General features: G+C 35.3%; 1 long non-coding RNA gene across 1 annotated transcript; it reads left to right on the forward strand.

Annotated features, from left to right (window-relative positions):
* The first annotated feature begins 2,561 nt into the window (after positions 1-2,561).
* LOC135223260 (uncharacterized) lies at positions 2,562-5,529 on the forward strand. Its single transcript, XR_010316444.1, has 4 exons — positions 2,562-2,663; positions 4,672-4,735; positions 5,045-5,106; positions 5,433-5,529. It is a non-coding gene; the product is annotated as an uncharacterized LOC135223260 (long non-coding RNA).
* Positions 5,530-20,234: the final 14,705 nt, after the last annotated feature.

A 20,234-nucleotide genomic window follows, 5' to 3' on the forward strand; every position in this document is an offset into this window, starting at 1 on the left:
TGTGATGCTTCCAGTACAGGTGTAGGTGCAGTATTAATGCAGCAGAGGAAAACAAGAATGAGAGCAGTATATTATGCAAGTAGGGTTATGAATACTGCAGAAAGAAATTACAGCACTACCGAGCGAGAGTGCTCTGCTTTATATTGGGGATTAGGAAAGTTTAGTCATATTTTGCTTGGACATAGAGTCAACGTGCTTACAGATCACAAACCCATTTGTGATTTATTTAAGAAAAGAGCTTTCACAAATAATATGAAATTTAACAGATGATTTATAAGTGTCTTAGAATTTGCCCCAGAGTTTAGATATATACCAGGTAGATATAACACTATAGCAGATGCATTGTCAAGATCGCAAGAAGAGACTGAGAAACAAATCACAACTAATACCTTCTGCTTTAGTTGTCAGATCATAGATCTAGATTTGGAAAGAGTTCAGATCGAACAACAAAAGGATGCTAACATTAGAAAAATAATGGGCAAATTAATGCAAAATGAGGATGATCAGTCTGAATTTCAGTTAATCAATGGAATTCTATAAAAAACATCAGAAGAACCGAATGCTTGTTCACGTTTGTGTGTACCTAGGACATTAACCCAAGAAGTTTTAGAACTAACACACTCTTACAAGTTGTCAGGACATCCTGGAATAAAGAAAACATGTAGAATGGTCACTAGAAAACATTTTTGGCCTAATTGCAATGAAGATGCTTAGAAATTTGTTGAGAACTGTCATATCTGTAATGTACACAAAGGTAATGTAAATGTAAAGGCCCCCCTTGAGAAATAATCATCTGAATTAACTCCATTCCAAGTAGTTTCAATGGATTTTGTAGGTCCATTTCCAAACACAACTAGAGGTAACCGCCAGATATTAGTTTTCTTAGACTTCTTGACTAGATATATTGAGATCATTCCAGTAAGAAATAGAGAAGCAACCACTGTAGCAGAAGTTCTGAAATCTTGAATAATTACTAGACATTCATGTTCCTCAAACACTATTATCTGATAATGCAGGAGAATTTACTAGTGACATTTTAAAGAAATTGTGTGAGTTTTATGAAATTAAAAAGTGTCAGATTACAGCTTATAAACCAAGCTCTAATGGAGCAGTTGAGAGAACAAATCGTAATGACTCCACAGACTTCACCATTAATAACACTGTAAATGAATCTGTTGGTGAAACCCAACACGTTTTGTTATATGGCTATCAGAAAAGAATGCCAAATAATCTGTTTGATGATGCAACTCCACCCAGACATACTTACAATTACGAAGACTATGTTGCATGGAAGACGAGAAGGACTTTCGAAACAGTTAAAGCTACAAGGGCTCGATGAAAGGAGTTACATCAAAAGTCTAGTAAATATTACAATCAGAAATCAACAGTTCCAGATTTAAAAATAGGGCAACAAGTATATGAGCTTAACCATAGAATTGAAGGACCTAATGCTAAAGTGAGTCGTAAATTCCAAGGTCCATATAGAGTAATAGAAAGGTTAAAGTTAAATAAATTGAAGATAATGCATGGATCAACTTTAAATGGAACTGTTGCACATTGGAACCATTTAAAGTAGTACATTACGACATTTGGTCAAAAGAACATTTAAAAGAATTTAAGGATTTAAAGGAGTCAAGTAGTAAAGAAAACAGTAACGTAAATGCTTCCAATACTTCATCAGCATTAGTGACTCCAAGATACAATTTAAGGAAAAGATAGGACCAAGTGCAACGGTCAATAACATTGTTGAATAAGGTTTAGTGCTTAGAATATATTTTGCAGGAAATGGATTTCACTATGGCTCATGGTGAGTCATATCTGCATCTCCCTCTTGCAAATCAAGAAGGGAGCAATCCTAAAGGATAACGGTCAAGTCAAGATGATACACGATATTGCAGTAGTAAAGATTAACATAACCACCATGGATCAGCAACAAGAACGATTGAGGGAACTCCTTAAGGAGCTTGAAAGTGTCATAGATAGTTACCAAAATAGTAATAGTACAATTTTGTTGAAACTTAAAGATGATATCAGCCAGGTTTTACCTAAGAGAATTAGGAAACATTCACTTCTTCCATTTATAGGTACAGCATTAAACACTTTGTTTGGTGTGGCCACTGATACTGATGTGGATAAGGATAGAACTAAGATAGAAAAATTAGAAATGTGGGCAGCTGAACGAGGTACCATTATGAACAAGGTAATTGATGCGGCTAACAAAAACCAAGAGTTGTTAATAAACTGAAGGGCTTTGTTAACAGTGTAGCTTAAAATATTACAACAGAAATAAATGAATTACATAGATCTAAACTTGTGAACCAGTTAATGTTTGAAACAGAGTCATATTTGTTAAACTATACGGAACTTCTGAATGCCATTATGATGTCTACAAAGAACATTTTATCACCATACCTTATCAGTCCTAGTGAGTTAACCCTGGACAGGTTTGCAGGGTCGCCCACGACCCGAGGAGTGTTTCAAAAAAACATGTTTTTTTTCCCATAAATTATCACCCATGTCAAATCTGGGTGTGATCGACTTGCAGACAGCCAGTGTACTGTGAGCTTCGATGGTGGTAAGACGTGCCTGTCTCTCTCTCTCTAGTGCATCCCCATTTTCTGAGAATTGCTAGGGTCGATGCCGACCCACATGATGCTAGAAAGGTTAGTGATCAAAAATCAAAGTTATTACATAACAGTGTGCATAGTCATGTGACTTTATTGTGTTTGAGAGTCTAGCTGCATCCTATATGTACCTGATGCATCACCAACCGAGTGGCAGAGATGCCACATATCGCCATATTGTCCAATTTGCTTTGAGCGCCACTTTTTGCATTTTTTGCAAAAAAGCAAAGTTTTTAGATAAACATCAGATATTGAGTATTATTCATTCTAATCGTGCTTTGTACTGTTGGAATATGTCGGAGGATGATGTTTCTTTAAAATGAACACCTTTGTGAATGCATATCACGTCATAAATGTGCTCAAGGTCACGTGACCTTCTAGTGCCAATTTCTGTGTGTTTTTGCGAATAGCAAAGTTATTACGTAGCCAATTCATGTCGGACTGTGTGCATAATAGCTAATTAGTTTAGTTTTTTATATTGTAAATTGTTTTGTGATGTTTACGGGACATGTGAGCAACTCTGGGAGTGGCAGAGATGCCATATAGCACAGATATTGCCCAATCAATTTCTTTCGAGTGCCATTTTTTGAAGTTTTTGTAAAAAGCAAAGTTTTTAGGTAAACGTCGGATATTCTAATCGTGTTTTGTACTGTTGGAATATGTCGGAGGATGATGTTTCTATAAAATAAATGCCTTTGTAAATGCATACCACTTATGATATGCCCTTATGGTCACATGACCTTCATGTACTAATTTCTGTGTTTTTGTGTGAAGAACAAAGTTATTACGTAGCCAATTCATGTAGGATTGTGTGCATAATAGCTAATTAGTATAGTTTATATATTGGGAAATGTATTACTATGCGTAAACATATGCGGGAAACATTTTACTATGCTCTGCGTAGTGAACCCGTGCGTGACCTTGGTAGTGGCTGAGGTGCCATATCGCCAATAATCTATGCATCTTTGAATGCCCCTTTCTGTTTTTTTTTCTTTTTTTTTAAAGCAAAGTTATTAGGTAAACGTAGTGTATTGAAATTGAATAGTGTTCATGCTAGTATAGTTTTGTTCATGTTAGTATAGTTTTGTTCATGCTAGTATAGTTTTTATAGTGGAATATGTTGGAGGTTGGTGCGTTGTATAGCGTACGTGCTGGGGGGCATTGTTTGCGACGATTCCGTTTGCCTTTTTTTCCCTGAGTGCTCATTTCTAATGTTTTCTCTTCTCTCTCTCTCTCTCTCTCTCTCTCTCTCTCTCTCTCTCTCTCTCTCTCTCATACCTCTTTGATCCTTTGTTTAGTGTTTTGTATATTTCATGGGTCTCCCCTCTCCTCTCTCTCCCTGGGTCTCTCTCTCTCTCTCTCTCTCTCTCTCTCTCTCTCTCTCTCTCTCTCTCATACCTCTTTGATCCTTTATGTTTAGTGTTTCGTATATTCGTGGGTCTCTTTCTCTCTCTCTCCTATCCTTTGCTTTAGTGTTTCGCATATTTCTCTCTCTCTCTCGCCATATAAATAAATCCATTTCATCTCTGAAAGCTATAGTAAGTAAAGCACTCTCTCTCTCTCTCTCTCTCATCCTTTGTTTTAGTGTTTCGCATATTTCTGTCTCTCTCTCTCTCTCTCTCTCTCTCTCTCTCTCTCTCTCTCTCTTCTCTCTCTCTCTCTCAATATGAAAAAATCCATATCATCTCTGAAAACTATAGTAAGTAAAGCTCTCTCTCTCTCTCCTCTCTCTCTCTCTCTCTCTCTCTCTCTCATCTTCTCTCTCTCTCTCTCATGCCTCTTTGATCCTTTATGTTTATGTTTCGTATGTTTGTGGGCTCTCTCTCTCTCTCTCTCTCTCTCTCTCTCTCTCTCTCTCTCTCTCTCTCTCATCCTTTGTTTTAGTGTTTCGCATATCTCTCTCTCTCTCTCTCTCTCTCTCTCTCTCTCTCTCTCTCTCTCTCTCATCCTTTATGTTTATGTTTCGTATATTTGTTTTATGCAACTCCACGGATAATTAGATAACTAAATAACACATCGAAAATTACATTCCATTCCTCCATTTCAGTTAGCAAATTTGGCCATCGCACTTGTCGTGGGAGGGGGGCCCATTTACTGTACATATCCATTAGGTAAGTTGCCATACCGCTATATATTCTTGTTTCCTGTGGAATTTGTGATATTCTGGTAGATTTTCATGCATAAATATCATATCTTATAGTAGTTAGAGCCATTTTTATAAGAGATTTTCATGGTAAAACGAAGAGGTTAGCAAATTACCTTAACATTAGAGTATGTTTTTTGGGTCAGATTTTTTATTTGATGACTGCAAAATAATGTTCACACATCCAGCAAGCCACCATAATAGTTTTATGCAAATCTACGCATAATTAGGTAACTAAATAACACATTGAAAATTACATTACATTCCTCCATTTCAGGTGGTAGATGTGGCCATCAGAGTAAGCGCCGGCTGCGGCCATTTTGTTGGCAGATCCGAAAAGTAAGTTGCCATACCGCATATATTCTTGTTCTCTATAGAATTTGCGATATTCTGGTAGATTTTCATGCATAAATACAGCCATTTTTATAAGAAATTTTCATGATGAAAATAGCAGGTAAAAAAGGGACCTTTAGATTTGGCCCCTGGTATAACAGCTAATATCATCTTTGTCCAAATATTTTTACATAATTACGTTTTAGGATAATATAACTTTATTCTGTATAAAAATCAGCCACTTCCTAATTCATTTAGGTACCCCCAAAAATTTGTGAAAATTTGACTTTTCGGGGGGGCCAAAAAAATTCACCTTTTTTTTCTCTTTTCAGATTTTGACCTCTATGGGTCTGACACCTTTTCTGGCTGTGGCACATTGTAAATTATAGTTTTAGGAAGGAATCCCTCAATTTATTTTCTTATGTAGGCTATTTTGTATTTTCTATAAATATTTTTGTAAATTATTTTTGGTTATATACTTATTTTTTTTAATATTTGTAATAAATATTAAATTTGTAAATGGGTATTATTTATCCCTTCAGTAGTATAGTATTATCTTTAACCTAATTTTAGAAACTATAATGTACAGCAAAAGTGAAGTTACTGATTTTTGGCAAATTTTTCTAGACGCTCGGGTCAAGGCCGACTAACGAAACCTTTAACCAGGTTGCGAAATAGCTTAAGTAACAAAGATTTTGATGATTGTATCATGATTGAAGCCAACGAGTTTGATTGTAATATACAGTTTTTATGAGCCACTTAACAAGTTGTATTGTATAGATGTTCTAATTAATGACAGAAATGGTGAGAATAACTGTGAGTATGTCCCTTACAATCATGATTTCAAGGCTCAAATACTGTATGATGAATTAGTAGTGTTTTCACAAAATCAAGTAACAGCTAAAGTCACTTGCAAAAATAATCAATCACAAATAATGTTTAATAACATCAAATCCTTTGTGACATCTTGTGAAGTAGTTATTTTGAATTATTTGTACTACAAACCTACGATTTTTGCTACCTATGCACTGAATTTATCTAGCCACATAAATCATTTTGAAAATGTCAAGAATTTCAAATTGTCCAAACTTGAATTAGAGTCATTCATCAAACTTGAAGAAGCTAACCATTTTTTCCATGTGTACAAGACTGATATTTCACCCAACGTGTCAATGGTAAATGTTGTTTTGTTAGTACTCACCATACCAGCTTTCATATGTATTGTCAGAGTGTTAGTTACTAACAAGCTCAACACTATTAAGACTTTGCTTAATAATTTACCTTCAAGTAGCTGATGTTCTAACATTGTTGTACATATTGCCATTTCTGATTACTTTCAACATTGTGTTTTTTATGTATAAGTACTTTTTGAGAAACTTTGCTATGTTTTGGCATTGAGGCCAATGCCAGTAGGAAGCCGAGTAAATGTTAAGAATGTAGAAGTCTGTAGAAATAATTATGTAGGGAATATATTAGCTAGGAAAACCTACTGGTAGAGTTATGGTAGATGAAGGCGAAGGAGGTAGAGAGAGAGATAGAAACTGAACGCAAAATAGGATGTTTAAAAAGTGAGAACATAAAGCCAGTGCCTTCGCCACAACAAAAAGTGATGAGGCAAACAGGGAGTGTGAACTTTGACATATCAAGTGGGTGGTTACGATGGATCTCGACAACCACTAGGATTCACACTAGGGTGGGATCGGAAGTAGTAGGTGAGAGTAACCAATTATGAAAAAGTAGGGTGTTCTCCAGTAGCCAAGAAGGAGGAGTCTGAAATTCAGAAAGAGATTCAAACCTCATTTGGAAAGGACAGAAAAGTTCAGTTAAGAACTCACCTCTGGACACAAAAAATGTGTCGGTTGATACTCCGGTTACCCTGTGTAAATTGTGTGATTTTTGGGCAGTGAATTTGTGTGTATTATAATAATAATTAAGAAAGAAGCGTGGTGTTCAACTTGCCAAGAATCCAATGAAACGAATCCATGCCAAAGCCTCCTGAGAGAATGGATCATTGAAAAGAATTAACTTAAACTATTTGAAAAATCTGCAAGACGTCCAGAAACACTTAAGTATTCTACAATATAAAACAATAAGTTCCTACAAGAGATCTAAACTCAACCACAAAGCAGTATAGATGAATGATACCCCCGTATAACAAAACTAAAAGGGAAACAAATACAAACCAAACTACAAAAGAAAAAGACTTGATAACATAAAGTGAAAAACAAAACACTAACAACATCACTGGCATGTGAAGGCTACTAAGGTACGCAGGACAGGGTTGTTTGTATGGTCTTTTTACGCTGCATGGAACAGTGGTTATTCAGCAACAGGACCAACAGCTTTACGTGACTTCCGAACCATGTCGAGAGTGAACTTCTATCACCAGAAATACACATCTCTCACCACTCAATGGAATACCCCAGAATCGAACTCGCGGCCACGGAGGTGGCAGGCCAAGACCATACCGACCACGCAACTGATGCACACGTATGCAGGACAGGAAGCCACTGGATGTTGCTATAAGTAACACATCAAGGGAATATTTAAAAAGGGAGATTGCATGAGGACTGCAGAATCATAAAATAACTTAGGAACTAGAGAGGGCACATAAAGTGGCCCATGTATATGCTGCAGGAGAGGTTAGGGAGGAAACTCAATATCAAACCTAACAAATACTCAGGATTCAAATTTCCAAATTACATCTCTAATATTCATGCAGAGGCAAACACAGGATGAAACGAAGTGGAGAACCGTGTGGTAGGTGCACTGGCCTAAGAGTGCTAGAATACTGTCACCTGGGAGAGTGCAAAAATGAAACAGATAGCTTGACAACTTGCAACGATAAATACCCATAAATACCCAGTAATTAGTATACATATTATCTTTCTTAGCAAAGGTTGACCACAGAGTTTTCAAGATTCATGACCGGTATGTGGTGGGCAGATCACATGAACAAGAAAAGAGATCAGTGGCGTATAATGGTTGGAGTACAGACTGGAATCTGAAGCATTGAGATGGATTGAAAACGAGAAAGCCAAGGAAATAATGGACGAAGGGAATAAAACAGCGACCTACTCTTGCTGGGAGTAAAAGCTGACAGTGCAGAGACCACAGAGGAGGCACAAGAGTTTACTTCAAGTCTAACCTCATAAAGAGGTAGAATAGCAGTTAAGAAAATTTTATGCTTAAGAAAATGATACCCTAAGAACTCATTCACAAGGCAATTAAAAGAAATTTGGTTATATTTTTTACAGTTTTCCTTCGATCAGTGAATGTGAAAAAATCACAGAAAAAGCCAAAGTATAATAATTGGCTCCAAACTTGAAGATTATCCTAGCTAGGCTGCGATATGTAAAAAAGATAAAAAAAAAAGAAGCTTATGAATATCCAGTCTAGACTGAGGTATAATAATAGGTTCCAAACTTATGATTATCCTATCTGCTATGAGATTCAGAACCTTTGTTCCAGTGTTTTTCCGGAATAACTTTTTTCTATGCATTTGACAAAGATATTACTGAGCCATGGTATACTTTACATCCCCAGCTAATATTCGGCAGCATTCATTATTACTCATATTAGAAAAAAATATATTCATGAGAGCAAAATAAAGAAGTGGAACACTTTAGTGTATGAGTTCAAAGCTATATGTGACGTAAGCATATGATGTCCTGACCCATCCCACAAGGTGATGACGATAAACAGCAGTCTCTGATATTCTGAATGAATATTTGTACCTTGTCAAGGCTTCAAGAATGGTGGCTATGATAAGTCATTGTTCCCGTTGTTGCAAGACAGCTTTTGTGATTCGACCTGCACAATTGTTTAGAAATGAGGAGGCCCGTGGTAAACCCTGCGTAAGCTTGACAAGGTAAATGAATAATAGGGCCCTTTTTTGGATAAGCAGTACACTCAGACATCCAAGGCTACCAAGATTTTGTCTTCTATTGTCTTCCATGAGGTTCAAATAAATAATTATACATGCTCTATAATGCAATAGTTGCTGTTTCGTAGTAAATTATAACTTGCAGAACATTAAAACTTGCTTTGCCAATAAGAAAAAACATAAATAAATAAATAAAAAGTCATTGGGTTATAATACACCACTGAATTACCTCTATAGGTCCCAGTGCTTGGCTTGAAGTCTAAATTCTATGTATAATCCAAACTAATTCTATGCAATTGTCTATTTATTACAATGATCGTCACCGTCATATTAGGAAAAATATAAAAGGAGTTAAGATGAATGCCAAAGTTTTCTTGACTTTATTAATTTATTTTTTATATAATTTTTCAATGGAAAAATAGTGATAGAAAGTAATTTCTCGGTTTACTTGTGGAAACAATTTTCTTCAAGGATTCCAGCAATCTGCCTCATGGCATAAGTCCTATATAAATTACGACTACTACTACTACCACTACTGCAGTGTAAACAAGGAGTATTGGTTGTATTTCATTGTTGCCAGAGGTGAAGACTTTTTCACGAATAGCCAATTATCCATCGAGAAGGAGGCAAGTAAATGACGTCATAAGTTACATCATTATACCTTTGAAAGCCATTCCTCTGAGTTTGCTGGCGATGTCTACAAGAAGAAGGTGTTACTCTGATAATTACCAGAATTATGCATATTTTCGTAATACAGGATACAGTCAAAAATTAGGTAGGGATGTAGGATATCCTGTGACAAAGTGTCACTTTTGTCATATACGTTTATAAAATTATTGAGGGAGCACAGTAGGCTACATCTGTTCATAGGCGCAACAAGGATGTAGATAAACGATGTTTTAAATCAAGATTAACATAGTAACCTCCATCTTATCTGCACTAACAGATCGTATTCAAAAGAATAATGTCAAGCTTGGTCTATGGTTAGCCTTACCTACTGGTGTGGATATTGAAACAGAGGAAGCTCTCATCATGCAGACATAATGTGAATATCACCTCATGCCTGTCACAAAGGAAACATTCAAACCTTTCTACTGGGTCGGCACAACATTGAAAATAATGTATATAGAGGAAATAGCAGCACTACTTGTTACAAGTTACAAGAAGTTACAAGGATTTGGACGTCTCAAAGACTTATTAGTCCATCCTAAGAGGATATATCATGTGCTCACTTATCTCTTGGAGCAGGTTTTACTCTTCATCACTTGTCTATCAAGTCCTCTACAGAGAAAGAATGTTCTACAAATTTCACAACTCAACACAAGTTTTCGCAATTAAAGAAGATGGACCAGTCAGATTTCTGAAGAGAGAACTTAGCAATAGACATATAAAATGTAATTTACCATTTAAATAATGCTGATTACAATTTCAAGCATAATTAGCTAATAACAGGGCTCAGGGTACTGAATAAACAAACTACAGCCTAGCTAAAAGTAACTCACTAATATATCTCATCTGTCCTGGCATAAAATAACTAAACTGTCCCAATTTTGGGGGGGTTTTGTTTCTTAGCACCCACGTAAAATATATTTGTTTTAGGAGTTTTAAGCTCAAGATTGTGTACAAATCAGCAGAAAAATCTTGGCCATGTCTCGATTAACAACGGAGAATGACATCTTTTCAATATTGGAATAGGACGACAATTCCTAGTACCTTACATCCTAAGGCAAGTCAATGATACATGAAATATCAAAATTACTACAAGATGAGGGTCAGTTAGGAGAGGAATAAGTCAATTCTTGATCTTAAAAGAAATTGCACTCATGACAGGAAAACCTGTATGAAATACATCTGTGCAGATGACTTCAATCGACTTTGCTTTCAAGACCAAACCTCTAAGTACGAATATATTAACCAGTGGGTCATGCATACCATCCTGAGGAAACCCAGAAAAACTCAAAATGTAGTAACAATCTACTGCAACTTTTGGCTACATATGACAGAACAATAAACAATATGTCCCCATAACTTCAAGTTTGAAAACTAATGGCACTAAATACTACAGTAACCTGTGTAAAACAACAGAATTGGGAAAAAAGTGGATCACATGCACCTAGGTCCGAGCAAAAAGCCTAACTGACGCTTACAACCTTGAGAAAAATCATGTACTGCACATACACGAAATTCTGCATCTTGTGCCAGCACTGGAAATTTTGGCTGCAATTAAAGCAACGTCTCTGCACAAATTCACAAGGGTTGCTAGCTAACAGGAACTTCCCTTTCACGGTAACAAAATAGTGTCCCTGACCTTTAATAAAATATTTTGGTGGTCCTCCCCAACAATAAAACCAGACAAAATCTTGCATGATCAGTATCTAGTGTCAGCTTCTGAAATCATTAGAGGTTACTATCTAACTGGAACTTTTCTTTCTCTCACAGAATCCTGTGTTCACCACCATATGTTTCGTTAATGAAGGACACTTTTCCCTATAAAAGAATATAAGTTATCAGCGGTTATAGCTCAAGACTGCATCAACATGCAACATAGGCACATTCTCTCTCTCTCTCTCTCTCTCTCTCTCTCTCTCTCTCTCTCTCTCAGCCCTATGCCTGACCCAAACTGATGTGGTCATTCTGACACAAATTGAATTGGTCCTTCTGACCCGAATGTTTGATATCTAAAGGTTTTGTGAATCTCATCTCTATTGCTAACTTTAATCTTTCTCATCTCCGACACGAATTCGTGGGTAGGTATCATAGAGGAAGCCTGAAGCGGCTTCTGTCAGATCTTATTGGACTCTTTCCAAAAAGGACCTGTGGGGTGGATTGCAATGGTTTGCTTTCAGCTGGGATGAGGCAGAGAAGAAAATGGCATCCCGAAGTGCTTGCTCCAATTCATTCAGCCTCCTTCAAAGAAGGTTAAGATTCCAATGTTTCCAGATGCAGGGCCAACGACCTAGCAATTTCCGACTGAGCCTATAGTGACAAAAACAATAATTTCTCTTTAAATAAACTTTCCAGGTTTCGTGATCGACTCATCCAGTACGGACCGTTATAAGACCCCCTTATTAAGATCCCATTTATATTATAGGGCTTTCGAGTATTTCCGTTCGTAAAGGTTAAAAAAAATTTCAAACCGGTTCAAAAGACATTTCATAAAGTATACACACTAAATAAAGGTACCATGACATTCTATCTATGCCGATTTTAAAATTCATTATTCAAAATTTATTATTTCGAGACTCAATGACACCCGTCTATGAAAAACAATAACCCGAGTTACCAAAATTTATGATAACGTTTATCAAAATGAGGGTCGAAATTCAATACTACCTCTCTCTCTCTCTCTCTCTCTCTCTCTCTCTCTCTCTCTCTCTCTCTCTCTCTCTCTCTCTCTCTCTAAATGGAAGTACAATGATGTTTATCACAATGATAGTTGTAGATCTTTTGGGCTCAACAAAACAGTTCAAAGCTTCAGCATTTGAAGCCTTCAGAATGCCAGGGACAAAACCCAAGTCTCACTGCTACAGTCTCCCTTGCCAAGTCACAACTCAAGTTCACATTTGAAAGACTCCCTGGAAATCATCTCTAATACTTATTGTAAACAGGCGACATCATATAAACTTTGAGCCATTAACAGACAATGTGTAGAGTAAAATGAGTATCATTACCTTCCACGATAACGAAGCGGAAATGCGACTTTCAATCATTGTCACAACTTCTGATGAATCATCCTGGTGAGCAAGCAACCTCACAAACCCAAATAGCCAGCGATTATACTGCCTTTCAACATGAAATAAACAAAACGATCCTTATCATTCTCATTCATTCCCTCTCCCCTCAACAGATTTTAACTCCATCACCAAAACTCGATAAAAACCCAGACGCTTCTCCATCATAACAAGAAACAACAATAATTTTCTTAATACTGTATAGTAACAAAAGTAACGTAACGGAGGTCGTCGTCAGCACTACATACCAAAAACCAACCATAAAGCAGCTTGGAGATTAATGGCTTTGAGAAGGTTCAGCAGCTTTCAAAAACTTTATAGAAAAACCAAGAGCTTTACACAAGAGTTGCTCGTAACCTTGAATGCTTTCTTTCACAGTTAAATAAAAACACAAATTCTTTAAAATTATTTATTCGTATGAAAGTTAAGATTACGAAATGGCATAGATACAACTCCGATGGCTGAAGTCCTGTTCCCAATCGCTAATCATAAATAGACAACTATTGCTTGTGGTGGAAAGACCTTCACTCATGGAAATTTTTGAAAACCTATGGATTCTGAAAACAACAACAACAGACTATCATTATCGAGTCCAACAATATTTAATAAATTAAAGACTATCCTCATGAAAAAAATTGTGTATATCATTGACACTTAACACTGAAATTACCTAAATCAGCTGCGTGAAAGAACAAGAAATTGAATCAGTGTCTTCCACTAAACCACTGTCCTCCTTAACAATTAGCACTGCCTAAAAATCAAAAAAGTAATTACACAAATGGTAATAACAAAGTTCCAATAAATATACACCTTTATAGATAGCAATATAAACACAAGAATCCATAGAAAATTTACAGGTTCTGAAAGCGTGGTAATAATTAAGAAAAATTAAAAACCCCCTAACCTAAGCTTTACCATACGCCACAAATCGTAGGAAACTTACTGGGCAGGAAAGGTTCAACCATTGACTCCATAGAAGTGTTGACGTTGGCTTCAAAGACGACGACGGAAGAGGCAGAGACAGGTGGGTCGGCAAGAAACGTTACATAGTTAATGTAGATGCTTCTTCAATATAAAAAGCATTCTCTTGCGAGGGAGTAGAGTTCACCAGTTATCTTCAAAAGGTTATCCAGTGGTTCCAAGTTGGAACCTGAGCTTGAACTGCTTTTTCTGCTTCGTTGCGGGTCGAGGTAGACTCTTTTTCTCCTCCAAGAATCGCGAAATGCAAAGGCCGTCGTCCTTCCATAAAAAATCAAGGATGAGGAGGACGAACTGAAACAGGTAAAAGAGCCAGCAGAGCCATCTAGGTGTTGCGCAATCCTTTAAACTCCCATGTTCCTTTTAGAATTTGCTTAGTATGGCACGGGGGTTTAAAGGACTACTTTAATATGCAAATAAATAAATTCTCTATAAAATCTTAAACACTCCAAACAAGGTATTCAAATTCAAAGAATTTGAATAAATCAAATTAAGTAAATCAATAAAGTAACCCATAAACAAATCATACCTTATAAAATTTTGAAAAAAGCTTCAAATATTCAGTTCAACAAATTTAAACAATTAATTTTCATCTTTTAACATAAATTTGGTTTTCTGTATACTCGCAAGGGCCGTTTTTCTTTGTGGTCTTTTCCCAAAGACTTCTTCAGAGCTATCCTTATTTGAGAGTATATCAGAACTGTCATTATCCAAGGTAATAGTATTCGGTTTCAAGAGTGGAATTATTGACGACACATGTCTTCTTACCAATTCTCTGGAACCACCCTTAAGAAGTTCTACTTCAGTAACTTCATCCAATTCATTAATTTTAATTTTCTTTACAACAGCCATCGGATAATTAGAAGGCTTCGTATTAGTTTCCTTAATCAGTACAATGTCTCCAATCTCAGGTTTTTTATGATCCACTGGTTTATAACGACTTTTCTCATTAGTTGCTTGATATATCAAATTAGTTAAAAATTCAAAATTATTTTTTCAATCAAGTTACTTTTCACTTTCAGGAGTTTATGGTATTTATTTCTGATCTCATCTACAGGATTATCAATGCTCCATTCCAAGTCTCCTTCTGAAAGTTGTAAATTTGGAATGATGTTAATGGAAGCCAAACTATATCCATGTATCAACATTTCTGGTGTGATAGCCTCTGGTACATCAAGAGCATCTCTTAAGCTTTCCTTGAAAGCTATAGGACGTCTATTAATTAGGTGAACAGCTTGTTCAATAATAAATTCAAATTCCCTGTATTCTAAAACATAATTCTTGACAGCACTATGAATCAGTTTTTTACACATTTTAACACAAATTTCTACAAGGCCACCCAAAATTTTTTTTACATCCCTTTGGATATTGTTCAAAACCTTAACCTTTTAATGTTATTTTTCATCCAAAGTAACTTTGAAGTTCAGGATCGTTCAAAAAGTCTGCTACAATATTCCCACCAGCAACCAATTGTGAACCAAGATCTGACAAAATCAACTCTGGAATTCCATATTGAAAACAATGAAGTTGAAGGGATCTCAAATATTCTTTTGTAGTTAAATAATCACAAATTTTCAAATTAATGGCCCTAGACCAAAGACAAGATAAACAAAATCCAAACTTTCAAAGTTTTACCATGAATTTTCATATTGAAAGGTCCAAAATGATCAACAAACACATACCTAAATGGTATTGAGGGAGGATCTATCCTAAAATCTCTGTATGCGTTCTGATTTGTTTTTATCGTCCTAGCTGTAGTTTTCTTGCACAAAACACATTCCTTAATTACCTTTTTCACTGCAGAAAAATACTGAGGAATCCAAAACCTTTTACGCATTTCAGACAGTACTGCATACAAGCCAGAATGCAACATTTTTTCATGCAAATCTTCTATGATAAGCTTAGTTAACCTACTTTTCTTTTGCAATAAGATAAGAAAGTGCACGAGTTTATCAGGTTTCCACTTACCCACTTTACTTCTAACCCTTAAAATTGAACAGTTATCTCTATAAACATTAAGTTGCAAAACGATATTTGGAATATCTCTGACATTCTTACGGTTACCTTCAAAATAACGACAAACTTCTGGGTAGCAAATGCTCTGTTCTTTTTGAATAACAATGTTAAAAGCTTTCAAGTAAAGATTGGGTCTTGAGTCTGAGCTTAAATTCTTTCTGGCTCTAATTCGCTCTTTCAAATTCCATATAAATTTTAGAACAAGCATATAAATCTTCATTAACTTTGAAAATTTGGACACTTCATTCAAATCAATTAAATGCTCACTTTGAATTGAAAGGGAAACATTAGTTGTGTCAGAAGTATTTAGTGAGTAGTTTGTTACTTTCTGACCTGCCATAGGATTAGGAACTATTACATCAAAATTATCATTATTTCCATTTTCTTCACTAATTCCTGTTCTTAGAAATTTTGTCCCTGAAAAGTAATTAGTTCTTTTGAGTACCTTATAGGATATGCACCTAGTGATACAATCAGCTGGATTTAGTATTCCACTTATGAAACTAAACTTAACAGGGTGCTTATTACAAAGCCTCTGAAGGAGCTCTAACCTGTTCAATATAAATACACTTTTCTTGTTCATTTTATCCAGTGTATTAACGTACCCATTGATCCAACTTAAAGAAACCATACTATCGGTATACAAAACCAATTCTGTAATTTTAATGGGTGTTGGACATTGTGGGCCCGTTATCTCCTGACATAAATCAGTTAAGGTTTCTGCCCCAAAACAACGGCTTGCAATTCTAGTGAAGGAATGCTTTTATTCTCTAATTGTCTGTTCAATAACCTATTTTTAGCAAGAACAAAGTTTACTTCTAGCGTCGAAATATCCTGGATAAAAACAGTAGTGCCATAAATAGATTTACTGATGTCTGTAAAGCTATTAGCCTGTATGAACTATTTCTTTCACCTACAAATCTTTGGATTTCAATTTCTGGCGTAGCATTTACTTGTTTACAAATATTATTCCATTCCTTTTGTTGCCTATAGGATAACTTTTTATCCCAACTGAGAGACTTGTCAGTCTGTAGACTATGCATGAATAAGCGAGCTCTATTTAAAATAGGTCCATTAAAATTGTATGGATCAAAATTCAAAGCAATGCTTTTCAAAACCAACCTTTTATTATCAGCCTCTGGATCCAACTTCAGTTTACGAGTTGAAATCTTGTCTGTGATTCTATCCCAATTGAGTCGAAGAGTTTACTACTTTTGGAGTTTCCATTTCTAATTTATGATCAATATCACTTTGCAAGGTTTCATCATTAGTAACAAATTGCTGCAGAGTAAACTTATAAGGGTGAAAAATTTCATTCAATTTTTGAAAACCCCATCTTAATGATTCTTGATCATTAGCAGTAAATGCGCCATTATCCATGTATAATAATGAATAAATTAATTTCTTTAAGTTCCTCAATTCAATTGGGTCAACTCTTGCGTCCAGAATCAAATTTTTAAATAAGCCTACCATTAGTATTGTTGGGCTACATCGTAAACCAAAGCTAAGTCTGAGATTTCGATAAGCAATACAAGTAAAGTCTCCCATGTTAAGGTTTTTAACCAAACCAGAAAAACAAAAGTTTGTTCTGATCAGCTTCCTCTAAAGCAATTTGTTGGAATGCCTTTTTCAAGTCAAAGCACATCAAATATTTATCAAATCTAATTTGAAACAAAGAAGTAGATATCTTCTGATTAAGACAAGGTCCAGCCCACATGGCTTGATTGTGACTTATAACAGGATTACTCTTTGAACTATTTTCACATAAATTTGATAGGAAAACTATTCTACATTTAGTGGTGTCCCTATCTAAATTGAATATTCCCATATTAGGTAGGAAGCTATATTCAGGATGCTGAGAACAAAATGCTTCTAACTTTTCTATTTTTTCTATCAAACCTAGTTTTTCTTGTTCCTTAATATTTTCATCCATCAATTTAATTAAATTCCCCTGTTTGGACAGTTTCTTGTGTGTAGCTTCCAATATTTTCTTAGACAAGTTAACAGTTTTTTTCCTAATAAATGCGAAACTCTACCATTCCATAACAATGGCATTACTAATCTACCATCTTCATTCCTATGAGTGTTCCTAAGTAAAAACTTCACTAACTTCCGATTTACTTCAGTAGTTTCCTCATCTAGTACTACACTTTCATAAAAATGATAAGAATCTTGTTCAAGTATTTGAGAAGCAGCTCTTTCTAATTCCTTATCATTAACTACACCAATTTTGTCAAAAATTTTAAAGTTTTCCTCTTTAGGGTTTTCAAAAGGTTTATTACATTAGACCTAAAGCAATTAGTCATGGGAAAAAGACTTTCCAATACATTAAAACTTTCTTCATTAATTTGTTCATGAGGAAGTGACAAATGCGAAGCTACTATGGAATTGTTAGATAAAATACTTTAGATTAGCAAGCACACACTTTAAGTTTCCTGTTAATAAAACTCCATATTTTGTTTCATAATACATGGAAGGAGTATCTCTACCATATACAACAGAGTTTATCATAATGCAATATAAGGAATTGGAACCAAGAATAAAATCTATGTTAGAAATAGAGTCACTACCCGTCCTTAGAAAATTATCAAAAAGTTCATACCCTCTTTCTGTAAAGGATTGTACAATTAAACTTAAGCCAGCCCGGTAATTTCAAATTAAAGTCAATTTCGGGAACACAAATAGCTTCTATGTCATATGTGTCGTGTCCAAACTTTATCTTAACTTCTACTAATTTAGAATTATACTTCCTTGGGCCATTAAATCCATTAACAGTAACCTGCAGCTTATCCTTAACAATTCTGTAAAGCTGTCCCTCCAGAGCCCTTTCCGATATAAAGTTGGCTTGACTACCAGAGTCCATTAACCCTCTTACCTTCGTATTTCCAATGAGACATGAAAAGGTAGGCAACAAGAGTCTATACCACCATTACTTTGGAGTGAGGCACCTGGAGAAATTACATTACTGAGTAGTTTTCTTTGTTGCTGTATCCCTATGCTGCCTTCTGCTTAGGTTTGGTATCAATGGGATTGGATACAGTCTCTTTCACTGAAGGATTAACAGAATCACAAGAACATAGAAATGAAAAATGCCAACCATAACATTTACTACATTCTTTTAAATTTTAAACTTACAAAAATTTTCCCCATGTCCTAGATTTGCACATTTAATGCAAGCATTAAGAGCTTTTAATTTATCTACTTTTTCTTTTGGGTGATATACCTAGTGCATTTATTAATGGGGTGCTTAGAAGAAATTGCATTTTGACAAAGGGTACATGAAATAAAGGGATTAACGTTTTCAACATCCACCTTAATAGCTAAATTGGAGCTTTTGGGATTTAACCTATTCTTTGCTACGAAGCTTCTTCCATAGCTTAATAGCGGAACAAACATTCAAATAACGTTCATTACATTCAAAGAAATTTTCCACAATTTGTACAGTTGTAGGTTTTGAGTTTCCCGCTACTTGAATCATAATGTTCTTAAAAGTATCATTCATTCCTTTAAGGAAAAAGTATTGTAAAACATCATCAACACTAATGTTCAGAGTCTTCACGGCCTCTTGTATTCCTCCAATATTACTAATGTATTCAAATGGTTCAGAATTTTCATCTAACTTCATATTTACCAACTGTTTCAGAACATTAAATTTTTGAACTGGAATAGAAGCAAAAGCTGCTTGCAGGAGTGCTTTTGCATGTGAATAACCTTGCCTATCTGCCTCTAATGATTCTATTAAAACAGCAAGCAGCCTTACCAGAAATTTGCTGCTTTAGCAAAAGTAATTTATCATAATCAGTATACGAAAATTTACTTTTAGTTTCTTCAAACTGTCTAAAAAACAATTCTATATTTTCGCCATCACTGCTAGCAAATTTAGGCAAAGGAGCTACTGGACTCTTAAGGAGGCTACGGGGGGTTTCATGCATTTCAGAAGGTGACAAAGGAAGTATATTTTCTAACTGAATTATCAATGAAATAACTTTGTCCAAATATTCCTGACAAGAATAAATTCAGCCTCAAATTCTGCTTCGTCCTTGGATGAGGACCATTTGATTGAAGAAATCTTGCTATCATAATTTCGCAAGTCTTCCTTATAACATTTCAACCTATTAATTAGCGTTGACCTATCGAAATCACTCAACTTCTAAAAGTACCTGAAGTTTTGAATATTTTAGTAACCTGAGACCTTACAGTCTTCCTGCCACATTACTAAATACCTTAGTTCCTCTTCCATTATTTTAAATGTTTTTCTTGCAGAAAAATGATTAAATAAATTCAAATTATCCCCAACGTTAAATCAGACAAACTCTTAATACACAAAACCCAACCTGCATTGCCACCCTATCGTCGCCTATATGGAGACTAAAGCCTTCGAGTCCCTGTTCGGGCGCCATTTCAAAAACTTTATAGAAAAACCAAGAGCTTTACACAAGAGTTGCTCGTAACATTGAATGCTTTCTTTCACAGTTAAATAAAAACACAAATTCTTTAAAATTATTTATTCGTATGAAAGTTAA

The sequence above is a fragment of the Macrobrachium nipponense genome, chromosome 8, assembly GCF_015104395.2.
Source record: "Macrobrachium nipponense isolate FS-2020 chromosome 8, ASM1510439v2, whole genome shotgun sequence".
Taxonomy (NCBI): Eukaryota; Metazoa; Arthropoda; class Malacostraca; order Decapoda; family Palaemonidae; genus Macrobrachium; species Macrobrachium nipponense.